Raw genomic sequence first — 17,691 nt, forward strand, 5'->3', positions numbered from 1 at the left:
GGAGGGCGCGTCCATGAGGCCAGCAGAGACAAGCCAAACCATCGACCTGCCCCAGGAGCCAACAGGGGTGGGTGGATCTACCACCACACCCAAGGTGCCAGCAGAGGCGGGTGGCTCCATCGTCATGCCCCATGATGCAGGGGGAGCGAGCCCCTCTGCCCGGGAGTAGGGGCATGCTCAAAACGGCCTCCACCCGATGAGGTAGAGCAGGGGTCTAGGGGTTCGCCCCCCAAACGTATTTGCCACCCAATAGTGCTGATGTAAGTCACCTGCTCCTCTATTTTTCTCTGTTTTTCTCTACTTTCATCATGACTTCTACCTTTTGTTTCTTGTTGCGTCATGATGCGATACAACCCTTTGGCACTGGCGCTGAAGAAGAGCGTCACCCTTCAAGTGAGGCGGTAGCTGTCGGTTGGCGTCGCACCTATTTTGGGTGGGAGCGGCACCGGTGTGACTACGTTGTCGGCCAGTCAGGCACCATCCACAGTGGCGCCTGTGCCCTCAATGGGACAAGCAGGCATAGGGGCTTGAGGGACAGCTTCAGAGGTCATTGAGTAACCGGCGATGGAGGTGATACCGCTACCGATGATGGGGTGGATGGAGCTACCAATAGCTCTCGTGGTGCCGACCATGGTGGGCGCGGCACAGCCGAACAAGGCCCTACCAATGTAGGTGGAGGTGGCGGTAGCTGTGATAGGTGAGGCATAGTTAGATGCTACCATGGTGGCGCTCGAGGTAGTGGTGCGACCCGCACCACCGGTGGCCCAAGCGACGGTGCCTGATGTGGGCCGGATGAAGGGGGACACGGACGAGGGGTCCTCGAATGTCATGGTGGTGGCAATGAAGACTGGTAGGGAATTATCTCTGGCCCTGACATTGGGAGGCAGCGACTCACCCGCAAGGGGCGAGCCCCTGCTCTGGTGGACAGATCCACTTGACCCAACATTGATGCTCTTCACCATCGATGGTGCCACCAAGAGCATGGAGCGGGAGAGCCTTGACATAGGGATCACATCCATGCTGGAAGCCTTGGACCATGCCAGGGGCACCCTTGTTCCCACTGGCCGAGTATTTGCTTGATCTTGTCTCTCGACCTCTTCTTTCTTTATGTATTTTTTGTGTTCTGACCATCATCTCCTTTCAGTCCCTTTTCATTCATAGCCAGGAGAAATCTCAGTTCCTTCATGAGCAGGAAGAGAACTAGGACCACCTCATTGAAGAGGCATAGCTACGTAGGGATCTAACCACCTAGCTTGTTGTCGCCCAGCAGAGGGTGGTCGAGCTGACTACCCTTGCCAAGGAGGCTGACAGTCTCTAGCTGTGGGAGGCCTAGGCCCATCGACATGTGGACAAGGGCGAAAGGGCATTCGAGGCCCTGTTAGTGAGGTTGCGAAAGGATGATGAGAAGGCCACCAAAGTCAGGAGGGAGCGAGATGAGCTACTCCAGAAGGATGCTAAGACCCACCGGTGGATCCTCGACCTTCTGGTCAAGGCTGAGAGGGAGCGGGAGCTAAAGCTGGGAGCCGACGAGAAGCTCATGGCCCTAGAGAGGAGGTTGAGTCTAGATGCCAAGGCGGTCATTGGGCTACGCAAGGATCAGGATGAGCTACTCCAAACCATGGAGAGGCTCCGCTCAGAGCATGGCACGGCCCACAAGGAGCGCGACTAGGCCGTCTGAGAGCACGATGACATTTAGCAGAAGATTAGCTCCCTCTAGACTGAGCTTGGAACCATGACAACTCGGAGGCTAGAGACCAAGGGCGTCTCTACTGGGCTAGCCATGGACCTCGCCGAGGCAAGGAGGATCCATCAGGTGGAGAGCGATGAGCTTGGTATCCTGAGCGCCACCCTCAGAGTGGTCTACAATGACCTAGAGGTGGTGTGGTTAGAGGGGACTAGTTTGCTCGTGGCCCATGTCGTCGAGATCATGGCATGGGTGCACCAGCTCGAGAGGAATGCCCTTCATGCTAGGGTCAACCAAGCCTTCATAATTGCTCATTCTCATTATGCAAATAGCATCAACCTAGAGATGATGAGCCTTGGCTTCGTGCCTGGCTACGAAGCCCATGAGCTGGATGAGATAGAGACGGTGGTGACTCCTCTTTTGTGGGACCTGGTGGATAGAATAGAAGACATAGTTCTCCCCTGAAGGGGCTAGTTAGTCAAACAGGTCAGATGATCATTATTGTAATCAGCGGACAAGTGCCGACCCTTGTGTATTGTAAAAACAAACTCATTATTTCATTTTGTTTGATTGAATTTGTTTTCCCCCCTTTTTGTGTGTGAAAAAGGGGCTCATGCAATCCGACCCTTTCATATGTCAAGACCGTAGGGTCCCAGGTGTAGGAGGGAAACTTTGTTTACGCTAGTGAGCAAAGATAATGTAGCTGCTGAGGCATAGGTTTCTTGCAGTCTGACCAGGCATGCTCAGTTGTTCGTTTCCACAAACCTTGCCACTAGGTTTAATGTGAGGAAGAGGCAGGGCACGGTGACTATTTCAGAAAGGGTGTATTTATACCCTTATCACCCCTTAAGTGACATCCAACCCCTTGCCATTGTAGGGGTCAGGTGTCATTGAAGATCGAGCAGAGGATAGCAAAACTAGTAGGAGAAAGCATCTTTTGTATTCGCACATACCCCCTCTGTCGGATCTGAGCCATCGTTCTACAACCATGCATTCGGTCTCCTTGCGAGTCCAACTTTCCTCGAGCCCCCATGTGTAGCAGGGGTTTAGTCAAGGGTCCGCTCATATTTGTGATTGTTGCCCTGTCTATGGTTTGCGCAACCAGAGGGGTTGAGCTAACGCCACTTTCCCTGATGGCTCAGTGATGTGCTCGGTGAGCTCGCTAACTGGCATCTTCGAGTTGAATCCGGGTCCATTGTTCATGGCGGGGTCGGTAAAGCCCTCATGTGACATTCCACTGCTCCTTAACCCGCCTTCCAACAGATGCCCCCTCAATGGGGATTCTATGGGCTCGGCTAGAGGTTAGGATCGAACGAGAAGGTTGAGATGACCCTGTCCACATCTAGGCAGGTCGAGCAAAGGCTACTAGGGGCACATCTGCATTTTCTCCCCTGGCTCTTGTTCCATGCAAGGTGGCCTCAGGCCCTCTATGGGCTAGCCTTTGAACCCTAGTCTCCTGATTTAGGATCAAGCGGCTCGAGCCCCCGAGGCCCATGGGGCTCAACAGGGATTGGCCGTGTTTCATGCATCACCCCATCCTTGGTTTCCGCAATTGGAGGGGCTGAGCTAACAACACATGCCTCGATGGCTCGAGTGTCGTGCTCGGTGAGCTCACTAATAGGCATGTTGGAGTGGAATCTAGGTCCGTCACCCGCTGATGGGGTCAGTAGAGCCCTCATGTGGTAGTCCACTACTTCTTAACCCGCCTCCCGGCAGATGCCCAAGCCGTTCGATAGGCTCAGGTGACCCGTTGGCCTCTCCTCGATGGAGGTTCTATGGGCTTGGCTCGAGGTTAGAATCAAATGAGAAAGGTCAAGTGTCCGCTTTTGAGCGGGGTTAGGCAAGGCTGCTGGGGCTCATCTCAGTTTTTCTCTCCTGACTCTATTTGATGCGAGGCAGCCTCACGCCCTTTGTGGGCCGACCTTCAAACCTCAGTCAATAGCCGCTCATATCGAATGAGACGACTACCGCTTCATGACGCAATGCAAAGCATTGTGATGCAGCCATTGCATATGCAATGCTTGGATTTATGGGATGAATGTATGAATGAATGAATGTATGAATGCATGTATGAGAATGGAAGAATGATCATGCAATGTAAAAGAAAAAGTGGGGGTCGATAAAGTTACCTCGATGGCTCGAGTGATGGGCTTGGGGAGCTATTCCCAGATATGTCCGAGTGGGGTCCGGTTCTGACATTCATGACGGAGCCGGCACAACCTGTATGGGGTACCCCGCTAATTCCTATCCATCTCTCGGTAGTGGCCCAAGCCATTCGATCGACTTGGGCAACCTACCGGCCTATCCTCGATGGGGATTCCATAGGTGGGCCCCTCCAAACCCTTCCCAAGAAGGTGGAGGCTAAAGCTTAAGGAACGAGGCTTGCCTTTCAGGAACGAGGAAGGCTGGTGGTCAGGGCACTCGGGCAACTCCTCCGCGGCGACTGCTTCGTTGGCTTCCTGCACCTCGGGCTCCTCCTCCTGGTTGGCTGCCTTGAACTCCAGCAACGTCACTCCCTCCGGCACACCTATTGCATGAATGCGCAAGATAAATATCATGGATGCACATGAACGAATGTCAGGGATGCTCGGGGAATGCACATGTTCGCTGTAGTCTGCATATTCCAACTTAAGCCCTATTCAAATCACTTTACTTACCAAGTTTATACAACCTAATTTATAATTGCTCATCTTCAGTTAATGACCTAGCACCTGCACCTAAGCATATTCTCAAGTTAGGCTAACCCCTAAACAATCACGAGAACATTGCAACAAGCATACACTCAAGCATTTGTATTTCAGCAAAATGAAGACTATGTAGCGGTACAATAAACTAGTCATAACTGGAGATTTATAAATCCAAATGACATACAACAAGGCAATTTGGAAAGCTTATGAAATTGTCTACAATTCATTTTCAGACCTCTAAGCATGATTCAACACTTTACCAGGTCGAATTCTTTAATCACAGAAATCTGTCCACATAAGACAGAGAGTAGGTAAAACTAGAACCTAACTTTAAACAGCTGTAGTTCCTAAACTACTAGGCCAAATGCCCTCAAATTTTGACAGGAGCTAGGTACATAAATTATCCACAACTTTTGTATTCATCACATTCACAGAAAACCAAAATATCATGGGGAACTTTCTAAAGTCCCTAGATCTGTCCAGAGGGACATAACACAAATGAAATAATTATTAACTTATGATATAAACAATTAATTGGACAAAACTAACTCTACTCACTTATTACACATATCTCAAGAACACTAGAAAGTAGGGTGTTCATCACCAAAACATTTCTTTGCATACCTTTCTTAATTTATTTAATTAATTAGAGGAAATGGTAAACATATATGAAAGCTACACCATTTAATCTACAAAAATTACAGTAGATACTACATACTCTAAGTAGACTACCATAAAAAATTCACACCATTTGAGTAAGTATAACAGCCTACACAAAAATGATAAGGCATAATGGCTTAAAATGGCATAATTAGGAAACCTTAGTGAAAAGTGTCAAGCAACATATTTCATATTTTTTCTAGCATCCTTAAGGTACTAAGATACTACCCACCAAGTTTCATGGTCATAGGATTCCTAGATAATTTACAAAAATTCACACAAGTATCAATCAATGATAAAAAGAAAATCTATAACTCAAAAACCATACACGCAATGACTCTCAAATTTTAACTAGAGCTTCTACTAAGCAAGACTAGCTTACCCACAAAATTTCATAATTTTTGGATAACAGCAACGCAAGATATAATTCAAACAAGTTTGCATGCATTTGAAAACACATTTCAAGTTCCTATTTAATTCATCAAAAATTTCTGCGTCATATGCTCATATCATATTTTTCTTAAATACTAGACCTCACGGTGAGTCTAACAAAATTTTAATCATACCATTTGGATCTACACATTTGGAGTTACAAAATTTACAAAACAGCATTCAAAACTGGAAATTTGAATTATCCTTATGAACACACAGTCACTGACGTGTGGGACCCACGTGTCAGCCAGACCCACTGGTCAGTGACAGCAAAACAAGGGAGGACGCTCGTGATGGCGCGGCAGTGGTGAAGCTCACCAACGGTGACTTCTCTGGCGACGAGGAGGGTACCTCCGTTACCGTCATGACCTCCCGCATTGATTGGTGCCTCAATCGCTCTCTCTACCGGCCCCTAGGTATGTCGATCATGGCGCACGGCGGCTCGGCCATGGCGCACGGTGGAGCTCCAGCGAAGTACGGCGCCAAATGCCTAGTTAAGGTGCACATAGGCTTCCTGGGATCATGGTGGACCGACCTATGCTACCGCTACAGGCTGTGGTGAAGTGCTCGAGCGTGGCCACGGGAGGTCACCGGCGGTGACCATGGCACGGCGGTGCACGGCCGTGTTCTGGCTCGGCCGGACTAGCTTCATTGGTAGCATTATCACTAGAGCAACTTCACGTGCTAGAGAAGATGAAACAAAGGCTAGGGAAGAAGGAGCGGTACGGTGATGTGCTGGCCACAACGAACCACAACTCCGACGAGGTATGGCCATGGCTATGGCGTCGAAAACTGGCCAAGGGTCCTCACCTATGGTTGATTTGATGCTAAAAGTGGGTGGAGATGATGGAGCTAAGCAAGGCGAAGCTTCCGGCTAGCTGGAAGCAGCGTTTTTGCAGCGGCGATGGAGCTAGGCGACAGCGCGGCTTGCTCGGCAACGGCGGAGCTGTGCTGTGCTTCGGCTGTGAATGGGGAAGGTGACGGAGGGTGAAGGAGAGTGAGCAGAGAGGTAGGAGGATGCGGCTTCAAGTGGAGGACACTGGCAGCGGCGTCAGGCCAGCCATGGCACGTGGCCTGCGCGGTCAGGCAACCGGCAACACGCGGCATACACACGGCCGTCGAGTTCTGAACCTGTCGAACACTGTAGCACCATTTCAGTTAGGTCATCGATGTCTGACAGTGTTACTTGATGGCCCTTCTACTCCTAATCTATTGGTTATCAGTGAAAACAGTCAAGATACAAGTTGTAGCCCTAAGTACCAGCTACAATTCATGTTAAAGGACCAAGACCTAATTCTCAATGGATCACGAGTTATATCAAGCCAAAGTTGGCTCAATCAAACTGAAACTGCATTTAGGACTTAGAAAAATTTTCAAGTGTTGAATCAACCATCAACACTAACTTGTGGGTCCTTTTTGAACATGTTGTGCACATTTTCATGACTTGACTTCTAAATAAAGTTTGTTCCTTATAAAATTTGCTACAACTTTGTTTTAGGTTGCTCGGACATGCAAATATCCTAAGCTACACTTTTTAAATAGTCAAACAAAAGGGGTTTAGGGGTCAAAACAAGTCAAACCACTTTTTGAAATCCTATTTAGGCAACATGATCAATATGAACAATGTTCCAAATGGCATTCTAGGTGTCACTAAGTTGTTTAAGAGAATTATTAGCCACACCACACCTTGGTCACACAAGAATCAAGCATCGTACGTACTGAAACAATGAAAAACACATGAAATGTTACAAATGTTTCATAGTCATGTTTCACATGTTTTATGATCTTGTTGCATAGTATTAACTAACCATATTTCCCTAAAGTGAGTTGCACTTAAGTGTTGCACACTTTTCATTTCATACAAGAAACAACACACATGAAATATGCAACATGTTGCCATGTTTCAAAATCATGTTTCATGTGATATAAGCTTATGAATGAATGAATGATGCTCATGTTCATGAAATGCAAGTGCAAATGTGGAAAGCAAACACTTGGGGTGTTACATGATGTGTGGGGAGCAGATCAATAGACCATGGGCAAGCATGACCTGAGCGACCTAGTCCAGGACTGTGGGCAGGCATGGCTCGAGCGACTTGGCTACCGTTAGTCCCTGATCGTGTGGTGCTGGGTGAACCCACGAAATGTGGACCTGAGTTATACCAAAGGTGACCTAAGCCTCCCTTGGCGTAGGTATGTTTGGGTTTGTGTTAGAAATAAATTCTTAGCTGGTTGAAATCGATTCGAATCGCCGTCTCTCTCGGATATTGAGAAACTTGGCTAGTCCCAACATCGTAGTAACTAGATTATGGAATATGATGGTTATGATGAACATGGAATTATTACACCAGCTATGGTTACTATTGTTATGCTACTAAAGGATATACCACATGTTTTGCATAGGTTAGTTGCTAATCTATAGATGAATAGCTATAATTAACTTGATGACCAAAGTATAATTGTACAACTGAATTAGTCGCATTTTATGCAAAATGTTGTCAAGCTAGCTCCACCTATAAAGCCTTGCATACTCCTTGGTGTCACTTTATTTATGGTTTATGACGGGTAAGTCTAGCTAAGTACTTTCGAGTACTCAGGGTTTATCCCACCATGTTGCAGGTGAAGTTCTCGGCCTGCTTAAGATGGTGGCTAACCACCGGTGGGCTCGACGACTCTATATTTTTTTCTCATCTATATGCTTTTGTCAGAGGATGTCACTTATGCTAGCAATGTATTTGGAACTTATATTAATGTAATCATTTTAAAGCTATGTTGTTTTCACTAATTGGTTTTGAAACCCAAACTTGTACTATGATTTGTGGACTCATTTGTAATATTATTTCCGCTGCAACTCTATGTATGTGATGTGTATTTGCTTAATCACGCGATCTTGGTTTTGATGTTGATTTACCGAGGTCCTTTGGGACACTTGGCGCACTACCAGGTTTATATAAGTGAAAGTATGTGTGTGTCAACGTGTTAGCAGGGACAGCCGTACTTGATCTTGTATAAATTGGGCGGTTCTGTCACAGCTGGTATCAAAGCAAGATTAAGCATAATACTATCATGTACATAGTTTTAGAAACAAAGTTTTGGTTTTAAAAAGCCTATTTTGACTAAACTTTAGCTACAGAAAAATTTGTCAAAACTTATTTGCAAAACTATGCTAGCGACATCCTCCTTTATGCCCAATTAAGGACTACTAGGTGGCAATAAGTAAACTAACACTAACTATGGGGGGTTTACTTCTTGCAATTTTTACATTCATCGTCCATACGGCGTGCTATTGTATGGATGTCATTCTCTTGAATGGTAATGTATGGATCACTATACCTTTACGCCCAGGTAAGAAGGTAAGTTGATGAGTGGCATGACCACAAGTGTGAGCGTGCGGTCGGGGAGAGCTAGCTTTGATACGACTATATACGCATGCTTGCATGTGTGTATGGTGCATATTTAATTATGGGTACCAAATTTAATGATTGGGTAGCTTTGATACGGAAGTATATATATATATATATGGGTATATATATAGAAATATTTAGCTTGCAACCTAGAGCCCATACTTTCATTATGCATATATAATTGTGGGGTTGGGCTGAAATGAAATTCTTCTATAGGTACGCTAACCACGAATGCGTAGATTGAATGTAGTTGATGACTAGCTATATGTCGAGAGAGTATGTGTTATGCCATAGACATAGAACATGATTGTCGCCTTAGGCTGGCAATTTTGTGTAGACGAATAGGACGGTCATGCATCATGATTGTGCTTGTGCATAAATATGCTTCCCTCACTTTGTTCTAATACTAAGTAACTTGTGATCAATGTGATATTACTATCTTCCCTGTGTGAAGCTAGGCAAAATGTCTTGTTCCATGCCGCTTGAATAGCCGTGCTTGAGGATAGTGTGTGATTAGCTTTGCCTTGTATGTTTGCTTCAAAAGGAAATAAAAGATAACAGTACCTGATCCCCATGTTTTGCATGATATTTGTAGTGGTGTTGCTGTAGGTGACTGCTTGTTATGTGCGAACTTTGTGCTTAGTAATAGTCGCTTAAGCTAATGGGATTGCGTATTTCAAAATGTTTGCTTAAGGCCATGATGTAGGTGTGGATGCTTGTTATCTAGGTAGTGCCATAGTTGTCACCCCTTTTGTCCTTGGTAAGCTTACGAGTGTTGAAGAGCGCTATCCTGCAATAGCGTCCAAGTTTTGGTAATCTCATGGTTGTCGTCTCCAATTAAGTTCTCTCTTAGGAGCCTAAGCCTATGCACATGGTTGCTAGCCCTTGAACGTTGCGCTACGAAGACCTTTATCCATGCCTTTGCTTGACCTTAGGCCTAAGCTTAGTTCCCTTGAATGCTTGCATGTGTTGTGGTTATCCCACTCCTGTGTGGGAGGACCCTACTCAAAAATCCTTATCGAACCTCATTGCTCCTTCTCCTACAGATGATCTGGTGCAATGCTAATCGCTATCTTCCCTAGCTTTGGAACCTTTTCCTCACTGATCATGTCATTGCTTTATCAACTGAATCCATAGTCAGTGCATCAGCTTTATCCCTCGAATCTCATTTATTTTGTCTCCAACCCTTTCAAGTCTCTAGATGTTTATCAGTCTTGATCTCATGTTGTTGATTGGTAAGACCAAATCTCATGTTAATCTTTATCTGGCAATCATCTTGGCAGACACAAGGCATATATGAAAATAAAGCAAGAGTCCCCTGCTCAGTTGTCTTTGGCACTTAAGCTATGTTCTCCTACGCTACGTTTTGACCTTTAGATCACCTCCTTGTTGATTCCTAACCTTGTGACTACCTTAGTTTGCTATCCCTCCTTCTCATGGTGCTTGCTCCTATGTAACCAAATTTGTGCCATGTGAAAATTCTTGTGGGTTGTATGTTCAGTAATGGTGCCACAATTAGCGATCTGTGGTGCCGTGATGAAACTGAGAGCCTCCTGTGGGCGCACACATAAGGTTGTGCTGCTTGGCACGCGCTGGTATCGAGGTTCCTAGTCATGATCCATTACAAAACTACACTGATGTGTTATTTTCATGTGAGCTCTTCCTTGGTTATCTCTCCATATCTAATCGGAAGATCCTTATATCAGACCAAAAGTACTAGAGTTTCCTTCTGAAGTTGCAAGGAGGATAACCTTTGAAGAACAGGTCACTGACATAAACATTAATAGACTGCAAGAGATGGTAGACAAGTTACTCTACTTGACTGTCCCTATAATGACATCGGTCAGCTAGTGAGCAACTTATGTCATCCCCGTTGGATCAGAAGGGCGCACCACACTTTAAGTGGGACAAGTTATCAGTTGGATGATAAATGGACCAGGATATTATGTGATGTAATAGGTCACCTGGTGCTCATGAGCTTCCTATCCAAGTCTTGACCTTTATGTGTAGGATGATTAACCGACCTTCTCTGGTGTGACCCCTTTCTGCTGACTTCAATGGCGACCTTCTGTTTATACTTCGACCACAATTCTTATTGTCAAAAGTGAAGATTTGGAACCTTTTTGGTGTTGAGAGATAACTGATTAGTTACCAGTAGGAAGGTTAATATTTAGCTAGGTAACGACTCCTTGGTAACTATAAAGGCCAGATCTCACAAAACAATGTTAAGTATAGAAACAGCAAAGCCGGTCAGCGATGTTAGTACTGCTTTCTTCTCCAAGCCTTGTGTCATCAACTCAATTCCATCCTGGACAATCACACAGATAGTGTAGGATGCTGTATCAGCTAAGTAAAGAGCTAGAGAAAACACGTTCCTAGTTTTGGTCAGCATCATTATGTATATGGTGCTATCAAAGGACTTGTTCAGGACTCTATTGGATAAAGCATAGAAAGATAATTAGAGACATTTCCTTATCTAGTAGGACTGCCCTCCATGTGAAGTATGCATTGTGCCCTGCAAGAACACCCACCAGTTCAATGCTTGTGTATCATCAAGCTGGTACCTACATCAATGGTTGAAGTTGTTCCCTAGGAAGCATATGAGGAAAACCCTAGCCTCCATCCTCAGTGAGGAAGCTACCGCTGTCATAAAGAGAATTAGAAAGTGCTGAACACACTTCCCAATGTGTAAATCATAGGAAAAGAAGAGCGAGAAATCTATCGAGATTTAATGGCACTAAACCGATTATTTTTAAACCAGTGATTAGTGGCTCGAACATGGTTGAATTCACACCAAACTTGGTAATCTCATGCCTCGCTTAGGATACCTCGATGTCTTAAGTTAGTTTGAGGATTGGTTGAGTAAAGCATCGGAATTGAGAGATGTTTTGATAGTTCGGTCCCAAAGTTTCAGAACAAAGTAGTTTTGGTAGATGATTTGTTTGGATAGTCAAACGACGTCCGTTTGAGCTGAATTTGGTCAGTATTTAAAGGACTCTTGGACCTAAATGACTACCAAAGTTTGTGCACCATGGAGCAGTAGTTTGTAGAATATGAACTGATTACCAAGAGGTATAGAATCTGTGATTTCTCTGCTGACTACTATCATCTCTCATATTGGATGATTGTGTTTGTAGTTCAAGTCAAGTTGGCAATGTGATGATTGTTAATACTTTATATGCCCTAGAGAAGACTCCTGGCACCCTTTTGTGCTTTGCTTTTGCCCTCCTATATCAACAATGCTGGAGTAGTCAAGGTGTTCTACAAGTCAATTTGTGCCTTTGCGAGTCGAGAATAATTTGAAAAATGTCAAACAACAGATTTCAGACTTTGATTTTGAGTTGTTGATTGACATTAGAGAGGAAGCTTCAATGTCCAATGTAGTTCAACAAAGGTAGTTTTGCTATAGTGCAAGTCAATCCAATTTACTATGCAACAGCACCATGAAGGAAAAATTGTACTCGATCTTGGTAGTGTACTGTTTCTCCGAATGGTGAATAACTACAACCTTTGTTGTCCCCCAGCCCTCGCTAACATCCTTCTTCAACAAGGATTTCCAAGGCAGACTTGTTCTTTGGTACCTTCCATGTGTTTTTACCCAAGAGGTTGCCTCAGATTAAACCTAGATAACTGTTGCCACTTGGATACAAGGATTGCCCCAGATAATGATCATCGTAAACACTGAGTCAACAGAGTCAACCATCACATTCACCGCTCACTCAATGGACTCAGATAATCTAGTGTTATCATTATAAAAAGAGAACTGCACACATGGAACATTATGTAGTTTTCCATCGGTTGGCATTTGAGTGATTGAACGGTTACGACCGTCATAGATATTGTCTATTGGTTACTTCATCCCTAACAACCTCAAAGGATGCTTACCCCGTCTGTGATCTCATCCCTTATGAAAGGTTGTACTTGAGCTACTTTGGTAGAGAACCGCTTTTTGAACTTTGGGAATGAACATGGAACCATTGTAATGAGTAGCTTTCAGAAGCTTGCAGTCTAGTGCAAAGTTTGCATGGTCCATGATATATTCACTAGGGAAATAGAGATTATGGGTACTTAGTTTATGCTTCGTAGTACTCTCTGTATTCTGAGAACGTAGTGCTATGCTAATGTTGATTCCTCCCAGGGTAACAATGCTTCATGGAAGCCAACGAAGGTAATTCTTCAAACAAAAATTTACTACGAAGAGCGAGTATCAGGAAGTGTCTTGACCAAATTAGCCTCTTTGATACTCCAAAGTTAAGTAGCTTAATGCTACCACTGATGTGGAAAATGATTGACATGCTTCTCTTCCCTTGAAAGTCTTTCGCACCGAATCTCAGGGCAAGATTCCCATAAGGGGGGAAGGCTGTAAGACCCCAGGTGTTTGTCACCAGTTAGGCAATGGGTTTGAGCTCAAACATGACATGTTAAGTGGTGATGATGGTGTCAAGATTAAATCTAAAAGAGTGAGCTCCAACTTAAACTTCGGCAACACACCTTTGCTTGCATATTGGCCCTTTTTAGATATACACCTAAGTAATGTTGAAGGTGCTTCTTTCATGTGCCCCACATCAATTTCCACCCACATGGATGATTGGAAAAGTTTTGTGAAGTTAGGAATTAAGAAGTCACATCAAATGATAAGTTATATTCTTTCTTAGATTGCTTTATTAAGTGAATGGAATTATAGGTCATCAACCAAACCTTGCTACCTTTCCCAAACAACTCTAATTGAGCTCTACAACAAAAGTCATGAAGGGTTCATGTTGAGCACATGTCAAGAAAAGGCCTCAATTGGTCAAAAACCCTAATTCCAGGGTTAACGAGATGCTGCTTTGACCAAGATGAAGAATTGGTTCATGTACCAGATATGGAGTTTGACCCTAAATAAAAGTTGAATTTTGAGTGGAGTAGAATAAACTTTGTTTTTGGACCAAGAGCTAGGTCAGCTTGGAAATAAGTCAAACAGAGGCTCGAAGATTGAATCAACGGTTGTTTTCAGACTTAGAAATATTCAAAGTCAAAAATTCATCGTCATCAGCATTGGCATGTCGCGTTCTTGTGTTTTCGTTAAGCAACTTGACTTGACCCCAAAATAAAAGTTGGAGTTTATATCTTGGAGAAGGACATACAAAAGGTTGGGATCAATTTGACCATGTTTGGACCAAGTAATTGGAGCACAAGCAGAGCAAGGCTTAAACCTCGTCAAGTCGTTGACACTATCAACTTTGGGCTTAATTAACCACTAATGGAGAGCTCTAATGACCATGGCCTCTAAATGAAAAATGAAGAGCAGTTTGCGGGCTTCAAACTTCATTTTAGGCCTAATGTCCAATTCGCACCCGAGATGGCCCAAATCGGCTCCCCACCATAACCTCACCGTCGCTCGCCACATGTTTGATAGAATGCACACGCGCCCCCCATGCGCTGGCCACGCCCCCACCATTGTCAAGCACTGCTGTTGTGTGCCTCGGCCTTTCTACTTGTGTGATGGAGTTGCTGAGCTGCCCCCTGACGCTTTCCACTCCCTCTCTCGCTCCTCCTCGCTCTACCTCACTCCGCTCCATGCCTGAGCATGCACCTACCATGGTTGGCAATCCGAGCTTGCCGCCACTGCCGTTCCCTTGCCTCCGAGCCCCCTCACGACCCACTGTGTGAACCACCACCTCTGCCTCTTCCTCCTCTATGACCGGCGCACCTCGGCTGAGCCAGAAACCACCAGAGCAGCCCGACCATCGCCGCCGCTACCATCACCGCCGCTTGCTGCAGTGGCCATGTCACCATAGGCCACTGTGGGCCATGCACTGGTGCACACGGGCCCATGCATGCTGCACCACCACTCCTCGTCGCCGTCAGGCCATTGGCCGGCCCTCCCCGCCGTCCTCCCCTACTCCCTATGTGTTGAAGAAGACAAAGGACGTCGCGCTCAAATAAAGGAAAAGCGAGGGGCCTAAGTGCAAAACCATAGACTCATTTAATAGTGCCTGATGGACCTGTTCACTGATGTTGATTTATGTTTTCTACAGGGTCCCCGATGCAAGATTTACATTCCTTTTCTTTTGATTTTGGCAGATTTGGATGATCAACTTTGAAAATTCATAGTAATTAGTAGAAAAATCTTAAAATAGTAAATGAGGACTTTTTGGAATCCTTGTGAAATTATATATGCACTAGATATATAATATGGCTTGTTTTAGTTAAAATAGTTTTTTGTAAAAATAGATTTATGCAGTTAGGTTCTTAATACTAGTTATGTCTTGTCTTTTTCATGACTGTAGTTATGGTGCTCAAATAAATGTGAAATTTTTATGGAGTGTTACTCAGGTGATGGTTGATGTCTGGTAAAAATGTTAGGAGTTTAGCTTGATAGTTTAATATCTATAAAAATAATAAATACCCTGTGTTGCTTTGCTCCTATTCTGAATAGGCCTGCATGTTTGAATTAATTGGCTTAGTTAAGTTGTGAATCATGACTTGATGATAATACATGATTTGTAGTACTTTTCTAAAGATTTTTAAAAAGCTAAATAGCATAATTTTTGGTTAAGTAGATTTTTAGTTATTGCTGCTTAAATTTTGGTGGTTGTTTCTACCAAACCCAGACAAGGTTGCCTTGTTGGTAATGTGTGGCCTTGTTAATAGTAGAATTAGCTCTATGTGTTTATAACAAAGTTGTTTAGAATTTTCTAAACTTTCTAAAAAGTCTAGAACCACATTTATTGGATATGTATAACTCTAGTTAGAGCTGTCTAAAGTGGTATGTCAGATTATGTCCATGTTTTGGTTAGAGATGCCATTATTGGAATAATTGACCTTGTTAACTGTAGAATCCTCTAAAGATGATAATAAGAATGTTGTAGATAACTTCATAATATTTTCAAAAAGTTATGATTCATGTTTGTTGGAGGTCTAGAACTCTAGTTATGCTTCTCTGAAGTTCCTATCAGTTTTCTATACCACTGCTATTTGAGCCGCATGTACAATTTTGCTTGTGCAATTATTTTCATGGTGTAAATGATGTTTGTTGTGGTTGTAGTGAATACCAAAGTTGTATATAATTTCATAATATAGCTTGTGTTAAATATTCATGACTATAGGCCTAGTAATTTAGGAGCTATAGATTTTATAATTTCCATGTCAGGTCTTGCATGCTCTCTGTACAGATCTGAATGATTGTGTTGTTTGACTTAGCTATGCTTTGAATCATGTCTTGGAGATAATATAAGAAGTGTAGTTCTTTTCATGGGCTTTCTAAATTGTTAAATATCACTCCTTTTTTGGTCCAAATCGACAATTATAAGCTTGTGAAGTTGCATGGTAGAATCTGTCTAAGTCTGGACAAAGGTGCTCAATTGTTCTTGATTGGCCTTGTTAATTGTGGAATCACTTTGTGATGATAATAAACATGTTTTATATAATTTAATAAGATTTCTATAAGGTTAAGGTTCATGCTGGTTGGATGTCTATAACTCCAGTTATGCCTTTTTAAAACTATTTCTACTTTTCTATCTTAGTTCTGGCAGATCTGAAACATTGGCATGTTGGACCTGGTTAACTTTGGAATAAGCTTTTGGTGATAATAACAATGTTGTAGGCAATTTCATTAGCTTACCAGAAAGTCTAGGATGACCTTCTTTGGATGTTTTGATCTCTAGTTATGGTTAAAATAAGTGACTGTTATACTGCTGTCTAGATTTCTATACATGTGCTAGGTGATTGCTTGAGCTTGCTCTTGTTTTGGCTAAACATGTTGGTTAGTTCTTGATCGATGCATGTGTGCAGTATCTAAACTTAAGATTCACTTGTGTGCCATGCCTAGTATGCTTGTTATCCCTCTATAATATGTTGTGTAATGTTTAGTTAAATAACTCTAGGTGCCCATGTCTGGTATGATCTTAGGTTGCCTTGAATGCTATTATGTGATGTATCTCATATTACCATTCTTCATGTTCATGCACTTGCATCTTTCATCTCATCTAGGTACGCTAGATGAACCATGTGAAGGACATGATGTTAGAGCTAAACCCGAAGATGGTGTATGGTGGACCTATCCCGAAGATGGAAGGACTGGACAAGTGCTAGGATGGGAGATACTCAATAAGAGAGTGTCACCTAACAAACACTAACCTAGTGTTGGATTCTAGGCAAGCCCTGAAGCATTCTAAGCCTCCTATATTTTTACAAATATCACTTGAGTCCTTTATGTTTGATGCATTAGGTTATAAGAGTTTATTGGAACCACTTGATGCACATAAATTCCTTGTCCAGAAATATATCTTTAACCCTATATAGGTCTAGGATCGAATATATGCTTAGCCATGCTTAGACCGGTAGAAGTCAAGTGATTTCATGTCACCTACGAGATATAAGTGGATACCGAAGCACAGTTGGCTATATTTGCTGTCGTGGAAAAGAACCATGGGGTAATGTAAATGGAGACTAGGCAGGATGTCGATAGAGAAGCAACAAGACATGGAGGTCTTTGGTGTGTATCTATCCCCGTCTATGTCAATTAAGGACCATATCATTGTTGGCGCTTTTTGACAAGATTGAATGCATGCCTATCACTTAGCTGGCCGGATAACTTGTTTTGACCACGAAGCCGAGTCGCTCAACTCAGGCCGGGCCCCGCTCTATAAGAGTGTGCACACTAGAAGAAGTAAGGATGTGTGGGGAGCAGATCAATAGACCATGGGCAAGCATGACCTGAGTGACCTAGTTTGGGACCGTGGGCAGGCATGGCTTGAGCGACCTGGCTACCGTCAGTCCCTGATTGTGCGGCGCTGGGCGAACCCGCAAAATGTGGACCTAAGTTGTACCAAAGGTGATC

The sequence above is a fragment of the Miscanthus floridulus genome, chromosome 1, assembly GCF_019320115.1.
Source record: "Miscanthus floridulus cultivar M001 chromosome 1, ASM1932011v1, whole genome shotgun sequence".
NCBI classification, from domain to species: Eukaryota; Viridiplantae; Streptophyta; class Magnoliopsida; order Poales; family Poaceae; genus Miscanthus; species Miscanthus floridulus.